Consider the following 14629-nt stretch of genomic DNA (forward strand, 5'->3'; position numbering starts at 1 on the left):
AAATTGCTATATCATAATTTTTAAACTTTATTATTATTAAAAAGAAATCTGAAGATTTTGAAATAAATCAAACGAACACTAAAGGGATTTTTTTTTTTCCAAATAGATGACTATAAATTTTTGTTTCTAAGTTTACAGAAATTTTCCTGTTTTATCACGCTCTTCTATATAAATATAAACAGAAAAAAAAACTTACATGTAAGTTTTATGGCGTCATCTGTGGAACGAGTTTCCTACTATTAAAAAGTATGACAAAACTGCTTCTAAAATAAAGTAAAATATGGGGAACCAATTTCAAGAAATCTTGTTCGTTACTCGAAAGAATCGTTCGTGTCTTGAAAGCTTTCAGATATTTTCCATTAACAGTATCAAACATTTAAAGTTAAAAGAATCTAGAACTCCCCCGTCTGTTTCCCCTGCTCAGATATTTTTTTCTGAGAAGAAATACACTTTTTTTTGTAAAGTTTTCTATTTTAATGTAATGGATCGCATATATTTCTTTTTATGAAATGTATCTTTTAAACATATTTCTTAAATTTTTTAGTTACTTAAAAATTGATTTATGAAATTTAACTAGTCGAAGATGCACATTTGTCACGAATTTAGGGTATATATATATTGTTTATAAACTCTCTAATAATATTATGCCTTGGCCACGAGAATAGCAGTAAGGTTCGTATTAAAGTTTAGAAAGGAATACATTATTTCAACTTTAGAAAATAAATGAATAAATAATTCCGAAAGATAATCTTTTCATATCTTTTTATTTCTTGTTTGTAAAAAAAATTTATTAATTTGACAGGGAAAAAAAAAGCATATCGTGCAAATCATAAGTGCATTAAATCTGTCAGATATCATAAAGATATCAGGTCAATATCTTAATGATATCTGACAGATATTGAGATAGTTCATTTATGTCATTTAGATATTATTTTGATCCATGGATACTTTGTGTGTTAATGGGGATCTGAAAAACCAACCAGTCAAGAGGAGGAATACTGATTATATTACTTAAGACCGTTAAGACATTAGAAAAAAAAAATATCGCGACATAAAAAAAATGAAATTTTAAATTTGATTTTATTGCGAGCTTAAAAATGCATTAATAATGCATAGCTTAAAAATGCATAAATGCAAATTGCTTCGTTTTTTTTCTAAAAACCACTAAAGTATAAGTTAAATTTATTTAAATGAAAAGTTTTTTTTTAATATTAAAATACGTAAGTTACATATTAAAGATAAAATTAAAAATAGCTTGCTTTTAGTGAACAATTCATTTTTTTTAATTTCCAAATTTTAGAGATACAATAATAAATATCGAAAGTAAGTAGCTGCAATTAAGTAGATATTTTTCTCTACCAAACACAATAAAAAAATATTTTGTTACTACATTGCTACAGTCGAACCCCGTTATAGTGAGCTGTTCAGCAGTATGTCAGCTATAAACAACGGTTCACTATATCCAATTTCTTTGAGAAATTATTTTTTAAGAATGATAAAAATATGTTAGATATAAATAGTTTGTTAATAAATTATTAACTGCTTAAATCGAAAGTAAATATTTAAAAAAAATATTTAGCTAATTTTACATTCTATGGGAGAAATTAGTGATTTTCGATTGATTACGCTTCGATTTTAAGCAGAGATCACCAATTTTCGTATCAAAAATTAGTAAAGAATCCAATGTTTTCTGAAGAGTAATTTCTGCAAGGAAAAAAATATAAATATATTTCATGCCGATTTCACGTCCGAGATGAAAGTTACCTAAGTTTTTTCTTCTTCAACTTAGAAGGAGATGGTAAGAATAGAGATGTACTGCTAAAAAACTTGTCCATTCTAGTTTATAACCGAAGTGCGAAATCAAGATACATTTTTTGACACAAAGTAAAGGAATGCCGTCATTTGAAACCTCAACTCCTACAAAAATTAAGTTAAAGAAATAAAAAAACAAATTGATGAAATGACGTTATAATTAATTAATATTGGTCTTGAAAAGCTTTCAATAGGGGGGGGGACCACAATTAATTTCTATCTAGCTCCCTTACAGAATTTTAATGTTAGGTAAATATTGGATGGTCCAGATTTTTTTAGATTAGTTCTAGAATGACTTTTAACAATGGATCACTATTCATTTCTATCTAGGCCCCTTATAGATCTACAATATTGGGGTGTCTGTATCTTTTAATATTGGCCCTAGATAGAAATGAATCTTGTTCCAATATTGAAAGCCGTTCTAGGATCAATATTGAAAAAATCTAGACATGTGGATGTTCTTATAACCCATATTTAGCCAATTTTGTGGAGCCAAGGTGAAATTGTTGCTAGGGTAGAGTTCAGTATATATGAACTACCACTATAAGCGTAGCGATTAACGTAAGTTAAATGGAAGTCAGGTCCTGATTATCGCCTAGGCCCAATAGGCATGAGCCAAGGGCCCACAATTTTTGAGGGGCCTCAAAAAGTATTAAAAAGTCTAACGAAAGGTGGGCTAGCTTTGTGTTGGTTTAAGTATTAAATGAAAAACTGTTACAACAAACAGTATTAAATAAAAATCGGTGACTTTTAGCAAAAATCACTGATTTCAATTGTTTGTGGCCACCAAACTATATTCATAACATTGCTTTGTTGTTTTATATTTTGCTTTCATTTATAGATGCGTAAACTTTATCTTAGAAAAATAATCTTCAATTGTCTGCTTTCAAAATTTCTTAGAATGTTAGTCTTGAATCATGCAGTTCAATAGATTCTTTTTCATTGTTAGGACTACTTTTCAGTAATTTAATTTCAAAATATCTTGTAAGGGGCCCGGAAAATTTGGTGGGCCTTGTGCCCGAATTTGTCTTGATCGGTCCCTGATGGAAGTTCAGAAAGGGCCACTGAAAAAGTTCACTATAGCCGAACTGTTCACTAAATTCGAGGTTCATTATAACGGGGTTTGACTGTACTACAGATTTTAAACTATTTTTCATAAATTTTAAATGTAAAAAATAGTGAATATTATCTTTTTTGTTGAGGGAAGCTTTGCGATTGTGCAATCTAAAAAAGTTTCATTTTCAAACGATTCTGCTACACTAACTTTAACAAAATAAAAACAAAATGTTTAAATTAAAATTTGCTTGTTTTCATACACTTCCCTCGGCGTTTACTCTCTGTACATGGATGGAGAAGAAACCCAAAACCCAAGAGGGGTAGTCTAAGAAAAGAGTCTTCCAGACTGTCATGCCAGGTGTGTTTACTGCTGTGTTCCAAGTAAAAACATTCTATTTTCAAAAGATAACCAGAAAGGTAAAAGTAATTCGAAACCACTTACAACTGTTGGTGTAATGTTTTACAAAGCTCACTGAAACTCTCTTCTCCCCTTCACTAAACTTAAAAATAGGAGAGAATCTCCGAGGAGAAAGCAAATTGCAATTATTCAGTGCAATTCAGTGTTAGGTGAATGGCTTGGGAAAATGAGGTTAGACCAAAAATAAAAAATTAAAAAAAATTGGGGTAACACTTAGAACATTAGTGCATTATAAAATACAAACTTTCAAATAATGTTGCAAATCATTCCGAAATCTAATCATTATTTTATAGAGAAAAAACATCATATAAAATGGCCCAGAAAAATGTGTTTGAAAAAAAAAAAAAGAGTACCTGAAAAAACTTATTTTAAATATGAATTGAAAAAGAAAGTAGAAAGAATTGAAAGAAGATTCGAAAGTAATATTTGGAATGAATTGTACAGATAAAATATGTACTTAGAAAAAGCAGAAAAGGAGGAAAAATAATGTAGGTGACATTTAGGATATCAGGACATTGCGAAATGTCAACTTTTAAATAATGTTGCAAATTGTTTAAAAACATAGAAATTATTTAAAATGACAAAGAGAGAAAAAAAAAACAATTAAAAACAATAAAAAATTTGTTCGGAAAAACAGTACTTGAAAGCGAAGTACTACTTGAAATGAGAATTGAAAAAGAAAGTAGAATGAAAAAGTATTCGAAATTAACAGTACGGATAAAATCATTACACGGGAAGAACAGTAAAGGAGGAAAAAAATGTAGGTGGCATAAAGAATATTAGAGCATAGTAGAATGTTAACTTTTTAAATAACGTTGCGAATCTTTCAGAAGTTTTCGAATTATTTCAAAAGGCATAAGAGGGGGAAAAAAACACCATGTAAAATATCCCTGGAAAAAGTGTTTGAAAAATATTACCTGAAAAAGTAGTACTGCTTGAAAGAAGAATTCAAAAAGAAAGTAAAATGAAACAGTATTCGGAAAAAAAAGTACGGATAAAATCAGTAGGTACTTGGTAAAAACAATAAAGGAAAGAACAAAAGGCTTTCTTTGAAATTAAATACTAATATTTTAAACTATAATTGAAATTTGAAATGCATACATTAAAAAAAATGTGATTAAAATTGGTTTCTTTTATGTATTGTAAGTAATAATTTTAATAATTATCTTTGTTTTCCAATATTTTCTTTAATTTCTTCTTTTTAATTGATGCATATGACCAAATACCTGATAAAAAACTTTAAAAAAAGGTACTTAAGAGAAAAGGAAAAAACATTTTATTTTTAATTAAACAGTTAATCTGATCTGAACATGATGTTTTAGGTGAAAATCTCAAATTACTTCTATGGAGTTATGTTTAGATCGATCTGCTTGTACTAAGCATGAAGTTTCTTTAAGAAAAATTCCACTATTTCCAAAATAAATAAATAAAATTAAACTAAGACAGAAGTTAGCATTTTTTAAAATTAAAGTAGATATTATTTAAAACCTAAAGCCCAGGATTTTCAAGCACTAAATTTTTACATTTAAAATATTAGTTATTTTAAAATATGAGTAATTTTAATTAAAAAAATGCTTCATTTCAGTTACTATTTTACAATAGCGCATTGTTTTATCCCTTTATTTTTTTTTTTAGTGTTAATTAGGTTTTTAATAGATAAAACAGAGTTACTAATACACTGCTTTACGTATTTGTTCTTAATCAGGGTTAGGATTTTTTTGTACTGTCCTCTTTCGCTTGTTAATACTTCTTTCTCTAGGTATTGAACTTACTAAACTATTATGTACTTTTTATCGAGTACTATTGTTTTAACATTTTTAATGCAAGAAAAAGAAAATCAGAATGTATACAATCGATATAAAAAAAATATAATATTTTTATTATAAATTAATGTATCGCGGAATATATCACTAATCGCTTTTTGTAAACACTGAGTGGGAAATACGGCAAAATAAACAAAGTTCGTCGTAAGTTGAATAAATATTTTGATTTCAGCAGCGACCGCAATATCAGCATTTAAAAACTATTTATTCTATAAACAAATTTCACTTTATATGTCCTTAAAACTTATCTTCATTGGCTTAATAGACAAATAAAATACTCAGATTTCACGGATGAAACTGAAAGTAAATATTATCTGAAATATCAGATAGGAATTTACATTGGTTGCAAAAGATGACAGAAAACTAGCATCTTTCAACGCGTTTTTATCATTTCGTGTTATAGACTGACAAAAATGCGAAATTGATGGTCAATAAAGAGATAAGAAAAAATGCGTCATACAAAATTTTTTTCTTCTTCAATAAAGTTTTAATGAATAAACAATAAATAGTTTTATGATGAGGTACAGATGAGGTAGGATGAGGAAATTAACACTAAATTTTCAAAGACTTCCAGATATAGTACGATGAAATAAATGTATTTGGGTGATTCTCCAAAAATGTAAAATTTTCAAATCACAAATTCTTACAAACTAAAACTGCTTTAAAAAAAACTAAAAGAGAAAAATAAAGGGAACTCACCAAGGAGAGTGACACTTTTGCGTACCAGAAAAATAAGTTTTTTAAATTTAATTATCAAAGGATTGCTACTAAACTCTAAAGGAAAATGCACGCTTATGAAAGCTCTTTTATTAGAATCATCCCATTATTATACATTATAATATCTGCTAGTAGCCTATGGTGACCCACTTGGGCACCTCTCAAAATTACCTTGAGCAACATTTAAAATTTAATGGTAACCAAGAATGCACAGAACAACTGCATTTAAATATTCTAATTCTTCAATCCCTTCTCCAATTTTAACACCTTAATAAGTTTTAAACAATATATTATCCAAATTTTATCTCCGTCTAGCTGTTACCCACGAAAAGTACCAAGGTTTCAATTTTAAATATTTTCAAGAGATGTCCGCGACATTGTCAGAGTTCTTTATGTATTAAAGATTAATAATATAAAATTTGTCTGGCAGCCATTAAATCAATCACACACCCTAAGTATGAGTTCAGGATTTCTCAGTATCAGCAGAAGTATTAAAATTATTTCCATCTCTGCCGTGAGATTAGATAGAAAGCTCATCCCAATGTTCCATTACGTGTTGTACTACTTCCTTACGTACCTCTCGACCCTAACTTGAGTAATGAAATTGCTCGAAAAAGGCAGGATACATCACCAATGACTGGTATGACAATATGCGGCATAGCAACGCTTATGCTTAAAATTTCTTTATTCATTCTAGAAGAGGATCAAAAATAGATCTAAATAAATACTAAACACATAACTAATTATTCAACAACACTATTTGAATTATTATTTCAGACAACCTAACAAAATGAATTTAAATAAATACTTAACGTATAATATTATAGATAGTGCTGCTAGGAGAGTGACAAAAATACATGCGTTTATGGTGCCACGCTAGACATATAGATTATTTTTAAAAAAAAATCTTTTTCTTCAAAGCTATGTTAAGAACATCAGATTAATCAGATCTTTAAGGCATTTAATCAATCCAACAGAAAAGTGAGGGGGAAAAAATCAGTGTTGCTGGAGCTAGAGTGAAAATTCTCTGTTTCATCCTGAAATAATAGGATTCCCTGGACTAGGATAGTGACATTAAAACCTTGGAACAAGCTTTCAGCTGATGAATAAATAAATAAACGGATTCAAAAAATATTATTTTACACCTTCAATTATTTATAGCTTACTAATACTTCTTTAATTATGAAAATTTTAGAGTAAGAATTTTAAACAAGGAAATACATGAGAAAAATTGCATCTTAAAAGTATAAGAAATAATAACTTGTAATATTTCTTACTTGGACACGATATCGTTAAGTTTTTGTAGAATCACCTTTTTATTATAAATTTACATCACATTTTTCTTTAAATTAGGAAAAAGCGAAAGCATTAAAAAAAAAAAAAAAACATTTTGGTAAAGTTAATAAATGTTGTATTATTATTATGGAATCAGTAACCGAAAAATAAATCTGGGTATAACGGCCCGCAGGGAAGTAACCAAAGGTGAAAAAGGCAGGACAGCATTAAGGAAAAAAAAAAAAAAAAAAAAAAAAAAAACACTTTTACAATTATATATTGTTAGTTAATGTAATCAATCTTGAGAAAGCAGGGGTCCATCAAGGACTGTTTAGCTATAGATGAATGTATTAATTGCAATTAAAAGTAAATTGTTCCTTTCCAAGTTTTTATTTATCTGTTTATTTATTCTCTTAACCCATTAATGTTTAGCCATAAAAAGTGGCCTAACCGAACAAATGTACTGATATGCTTACACTAAGTTTTCCTTCTATTCTACTTTAGCTTTCCTTAAAAAGAAAAAAAAACAGAACTTTGACTTTAAATTCTAATGTGTATGAGTATTTATATTATTTAATTTTTTGTAAATAGACAAAACTGTCTAGTCTTTGCAAAATAAATGCATGATAATGAAACATTTATCGCTTGGATATTTTATACACCCTAACATAACATAAAAATGCTCCAAAATATATATTATTTGCTAACGAAACATGCATTAGCAGAATAATTTAGCTATATTATTTATTTCATTAGTTATTGCACGTCAAATTTGCAAAGATGGTTTTAATTAACCTTGTACTCGATCGCATAAACAGAAAATGGGAATACTTCGCCACTAAAAGTGGATAAAATGGCACAATAAAATGTAAAAGTGCTAAGCCAATAAATTTTTTAAAGCATTTAAATGCTGTAAAATAGCTACTAGGTAATATGCTTTGAGGTAATGATTCCCCGGCAAAATTCATATTTAATGTCAAAGTTCAAAATTTCAAGCATTCCTACCGCTAATTTTCGGCATGTCATGTACATAAGGTTCTAGTTGCAATTCCTGCCCCTAATTACTAAAAAAAACAAAATTTGAGCCCAATCTCTTATTTCATGATTCTGCACCAATTACCATTAAAGACGTAACCACGAAGGTGAAATCGAATCCAAAACTTCCAGAAAGAAAAGGTCACCCCTTAAATCTACCAGCGTCAGGCAGAGGGTAAGAGCAAATCCCACGCAAGAAATCAAATAAATAAAAAAAAATCTAACAGTGACAAACGATATAGTGGCGCTTTTCGTCGTTGCTTACCACTGTTCTTGTGCTCTGGAAAACCCAGTTCCCACGATTACCCCCCTTACCTTCTGACTATGCCCCCTGTCTTCAGCCCCCTTTCCCCTCAAAGCTTCCTGTATCAACCCCCATATTATTCATATTCTTGATATCCCCTAGTCTAGTGTGAACTACAACGAGAAGCAGCTGCTTCGAATCGAAAAAACAACCAAAATAATCGTCTGCTGCAGTCTTGTAGCCAGTTACAGGAACAAAAAGTTGAATCACTTTTATGCGTACCATATTTTATTTCCGGCGTTTTCTTTTTCAAATTACATTTTTAAAGTTTAGAAGAAGAAAAAAAAAAAAAAACATAATACTAAAACTATGTGTTTCATTCCGGAAAATGAAATTGTTTTTTGACAGCGATATGAAAATTCACGTAAAGAAATTTAGTTTTGTGTTCAATGATGAAATTATAAAACATACTTCTTAACAAATTTTTAGGCAGACAATAATTTCGTAATTAAATATGTTCGAAAAATTATTTAAAAAGAAGTATAGAATCGAACACAAAAGAAAAAAAATGTGAGCAAAACAATAGTTCTCCGAGCGAGGACCATTGATTCTTTTTTATTTGGCATTTCTGTAATCTAACATAATATAAATACAATGATAAATTCTCTAATATACTAACTTAACCATGAAAACTCTTATAAGTTTAAATTAATCTTATTTCCAAAATAAATTCATTCATATTCTAATTTTTCAAGATGAATTCATTTATATCTATCATATGAATATTTTCTATTGTTTTTTTCATCGTTAATTTTATCCATTTTCTAGAACAGCTAAAAGGTCAAAAGAATTATTTGAAGTAATCAAGAATTTAATCTAAAGATTGGCACTTTTTATATCTACTTTGACTCTTTAATTGCCAACTAAAACAATCAATATCGCTCCCAAAGAACAATTTTCAATATATTTGGCAACGTTACAAGATTCGGTGGTCGCCTGATTCCATATCAAGGGCATAATTTATATCTATTTATATACTCTCAAATAATGAAGTGTTTCTTGACGTAAATGCAGATGGAATAGCTGACTGCCCACTTAAAATTCTTATATTTAAGCCCGATAAATTCTTTACGATATTTTTATTGCAGATCGATTTCTATTGTTGGAATTTTAATGTTTGCCAAAAGGTTCGCAATTTAGTTGAAGAAGATAACAAGTTCAGTTTTAATTACATGTTTTATTATTTTTAGTTTCTAATTAAAATAATATAAAATTTCAACGTGGGACATTTTATAAACATGTAAGATGGCAAATAGATATCAAAAGCAATTATTTTTCGTGGGGGGATAGATTTTTAAAAAACTTTAACGTCTAATTGATAACTTATAGAATATAGAATAAGATAAATAATAATAATAATGTTTGAAAATAAAAAGTTTTATTTTTTGAAACTAAATCATTTTTAAATATTTTAATATTAACTTAATTTTAACTTTTATAACTTCTCAGGAAATTTTATAAAAAGGAAATTCTCATTTCGTTAATAGAATTAAAGCGTTTTAGGCGCAAATAAATCATGGACTTGGACTTAAACTATATAGGCCGATAATTGGTCTTAAGTTGTTACAAGATTATTAAGATCTAAGCTATTAAATGCTTAGATAAAACGCGAATTGAGCGTTTTCTGAACGAAAATTAGCATTACCATGTTGTTTTTGGGAATGAAAAACAGATTGATACCTAAAACGAAATTTTTCAATAATATTTAGTCATTTCGTATAATAGTTATAGTTTCGTATAATATAGTGAAATCAATTGGAAAATTCCTTAAATAAATTCCTCCCTGGAAAATTTTTCGCTTTATTTGAATGAGTTAAAAATCCATAAAATTTTAGAACTCAATGCAAAATGTTACGAAAATAAATAAGTAAAAAATAAAATTAAATAATTTAGAATTCTAAGAAAAAAGGCTTTTCTTATAATTATAGTTAAAAGATTCGCGAAACACCTACTAATAAATTTATAAATAATCTGGGAATTTCAACACGGATGGTTTTGTTTGCTATTATGCGAAATCACTCAAATAAAATGCAAAAAATAAAAATAAATAGTGAATTAATAAATTAATAAAATAAAATTGAAAATTTTCTTTTCTTTGACGATAAATTTATGGCTTGTTTTTAGAACAGTAGCTACCGTGAGCACTAATGACACAATCGCCGTGTTATTTATCATACAAATACAAATATTTATCAAAAATTTCTATCAGTATATTTGTTATTAGCGAAGTTTTATTTCTAAAATTTTATTTCTAAGTTTTATTAAAGAAAATAATGATAATTCGTAATTTTACGAATTATCATTATTTTATTATTATCATTATTATTATATTATCATTATTTTCAAAAATTAATTCTTATTATTATTATGGTATGCCAAATATTCTCAAAATTGTTTCAGCAACATTAGATTACTGAACAGTTTACAATAAAGAAGTAAAATATAATTTTCAAATAAGTATATAAAAATAAATGATGATAATAAATATGCAGGTAAAAAATTAATGAATAAAATCAATAAAACTAATAATAATGACACACATAAGTATTGCGATAATAAAATGGTAGAAAAGTTACAAAAAGAAAAATATCTTTTATGCTTATGAACTTTTGGATTAATGTTTTTGAGAAATTATATAAATCAAATTTTCTTGTAAAGTAATTTAAATCATGTTCAAATGAGCTAGGCTGCATTAAAACGAAAATAACTTGTGCTCCACTGAAAAAAAATTTAGGAACTACTCTTATAAACTTGAAGTTGCAAACGTTGACCCGAAATATCTTGATTACAAACTGTCATTAAAAAAGTTTTTAAAAAATGGCTCTTTTGAAAAACATTTAAAAATGTAAAATATTTACACTAGAGTTTTTTTTTTCTTTCTTTTTTTTTCTAAATAATTTTTAAACTAATTTATCAACATATTTACTTATTCTTGCTGTACGAGGAGCATCATTTTCACAATAATATCATTTCCAACACACAATAATCTCATTTTTCACAATAATATCATTCACAATAATAACATCATTTTCAAAATAACAAATATGGTTGCAGTTATTAATCGAAGGTTGCTTGAAGTGGTTTCGCCAGCACTCATGTCATAATCGTTTAAGAAAAGCCGATGATTTAAAAAAATTTAAAAGTTTAACAAAATGCTGCATTTACAGTTTATATTCGAAGTATAGTATAAAGGCTGAGCTGGGACCTTATTTTTTTATTTTTAGAATATTTGTTTATTCAATATTAGAATATTTATTAATTCATTATTGGTTACTTGCAACTCGAGAAGAATACCACTGAAATAACATGGTTGTTCTTAATCACGTAGTTGTGCATGGCGTGTTAACGGTACCGCCAGGCTTTGTTCATTATCACACTGAATCTATTTTCGGATCAGATTTAATTAGATACCAGCAAGCGAAGTCAAGCCTGTGTATTGAACCTGATTAACTTCTAAATCGTGACATAAACAATTGCCATGATTTACCCACGAGTGACGTAGTTTGCAGGTATCAGATTGTCTTTTCAGAAAGGGAAAAAAATCTTTAAATATGTTTATTTTTTCGTCGTTTAGAATGACCTACCTAAATCAAGTTGATACACCTTTTGATACTTTTTTTTTAAGTGAAAGAAACAGTTATGTCGTCACGCCCTATAATAATCCGATATTCAAATTCGAACGAAAAATAAACACAAAAGGGGCGCAGCTGTTATTCTAAAGAAGAAATGTCAAAAGATTCCATCAGTGACATTAACCGATGTTCAGTCTCAGTGTCGCTTCACTTCACTTGTACATAAATAGCTATCTTTAGATTCTAAGATATCTTATGTGTTTTCATTAGAAACAAAATTTAGATTGCATCTCAATGATTCTTTTATTCCATCTTTCGAGATCTTTTCAATTCGATGGAATGTTGTCATTGGCTTAATGCATACCCAGTCAACACCTTTTCAAGTGTAATCAGAACAGATTTCATGCGTAGGAAAATGCCTTATATTTCATTCTATATCTTGACCCTCATTGCACACTTATCTCGTTCTGTAGGGCGTGTGCGCCATTTTGTTATTTTGTTTATTATTTAATTCAAACGCGAAGGCAAAGCAGACCCAGAAACCATGTTACTCTTCCTGATTTTTGTAGACAGGTCAAGGGGAAGCATTTTGATTCATTTTAAACTTGTCAATGGAATCAGTAAACTTTTGATTCGGTAAATATTTGCCTACTACTGAAAGCGGTTATGATTGTATTCGATTTGAGGTTAACGTGTAGTGTGGAATTTGTTGACTCTTATCACTTTTGTGAATGAATGAAATGGGTTTTGAAACCATTCGCGAATGGAAAATGTCACTGTTAGAGAGCTAGGTAGTCATTTTTAACTCGTTTAGTTGACTTAGATCAATCAAAACCTTCACGTATAAAAGGTTTTTTTTCTTCTTTTTCTGGGTTAAAAGGTGGAATCTGCAAAAGTCGTAAGTTAAAGAAAATATTTTCTAAGATCTAAAAAGAATCCCTGTGTAGTAAATTTGAGTGAATTATTCTGATTATTTGCGAATTTTGAAAAAGATTTTTATATACATTGTGCATTTAAGTATCGTTAATTGCCACCTAGAAATGGCATAAAAATCTTTTAATGAAACAAAATAATTTTTTTCCTAATGCCCACCTTTTAGAATGACCCACCTGGGCATCTAAGGGTAGATTTGTTGGCCACACTTTCAGGGGTACCATATTAGGTGGGCCAACGTTGCTCCCACAGTAAGGACAGAACATCCATGCCTTGCCAGGGATTCGAACCCAGAACCTTTCTGGTACAAGGGCAGTTCCTTAACCCCTACACAGGCCGGTCGGCTATAAAACAAAATATTATCCTCGGAATTTCGAGTGCTAATTTCAAATTTATATTTTATTTCAAAGGCTCTTAAATGTTTCTTAAAAGAAAAAAAAAATTACACGAACTTTAAAGACATAAAAATAGAGTCGTTGAGTTATAATTTATCATCAGAATGATGTAGAAACAACGTAGAAATGAATATCAACAAATATCACCTTGATAGATCTATTTTTGAATTTATAATTGTATTTTGATAAAACTGCTTTTTATGTGCTAGACATTTTTTTTTTACAGGGTTCAACATTTTTGCGGGGGTCATTTACTTAAGGGGAAAAATAAATAAAACATCTTTGGAATAATCTTTGTTGAATTAGTTGCGATTGGGGGATGACATTTACAAGACTCGTACTGAAAGTGTGGGATGTGGATATTGCATATTGAAATCAGGTTGTCTTTATTTTCTATTTCATTGCATGATTTGGTAACTTTAAAGTTGTGGAATTTTAATGATTATATGGAAAATTGTGATTTTACAAAAAAAGAGCGTAAATAAAAATGCAATATTAAAATAAATAAAAACATGCATTATACAATAATTGCAGTAGAAACTAATTATAACATTAATATCCACTCTTTTCTTTTGTTTTTGTCGTGTTTACGTTTTCTAGAAAAGCATGTACTTAAGTAAGAATTAAAATAAATATAGCTACATTAATTAATTAGTTTTCAGTTTATTTCATTGACAAACGGGTTTATAAGTGCGCTTTCGTTATTTTTAATTAATGATTAATTAATTATAATATTTTTATTAATGACTGACTATCTTTTCTTTAATATTCTTAAAACTGTAATTTTCAGTTGTTATTCGCCGGGGAAAGAGAAATTTAAAAGACCAGAGGATAATGAATAAAATAGTTCACTAAATTAAGAAAAGTAGTCCAATTTTCTAAAATAAGCCATTTTAAAATCTTGACTCAACTAACGTGGATCACAGCAAGATATAGAGGGTGTTTCGTAAGGACCACCCGTGATTTATATTTTTATAATCCTTGACTAATTACTATTTAAGCGAACAAAAACGAAAAACGCTAGCGAAATCTGACAAATCATATTGAAAAAGGTGGGTGGTGTATAAAACATTAAAAAACCGTGATTGCAGAAGAAAACATGGAGGGAGACTTCAAAAAGGAATATTAAAAACATTCTCAAATTTCAACCGGGAATCAAACAGGTTTTAATTTGACTGGTTATTAAGGACGCTCTTTACGAATGAGGCAGCATATGAAACAAGAACAGAGTTAAGCCTTCACTATATAATAAGCCATTCAACAGTAGCTGGAAATTGAACGCAATTTTT

The sequence above is a fragment of the Parasteatoda tepidariorum genome, chromosome 3 (assembly GCF_982258835.1).
Source record: "Parasteatoda tepidariorum strain Cologne lab strain chromosome 3, Ptep-v5.0, whole genome shotgun sequence".
NCBI classification, from domain to species: Eukaryota; Metazoa; Arthropoda; class Arachnida; order Araneae; family Theridiidae; genus Parasteatoda; species Parasteatoda tepidariorum.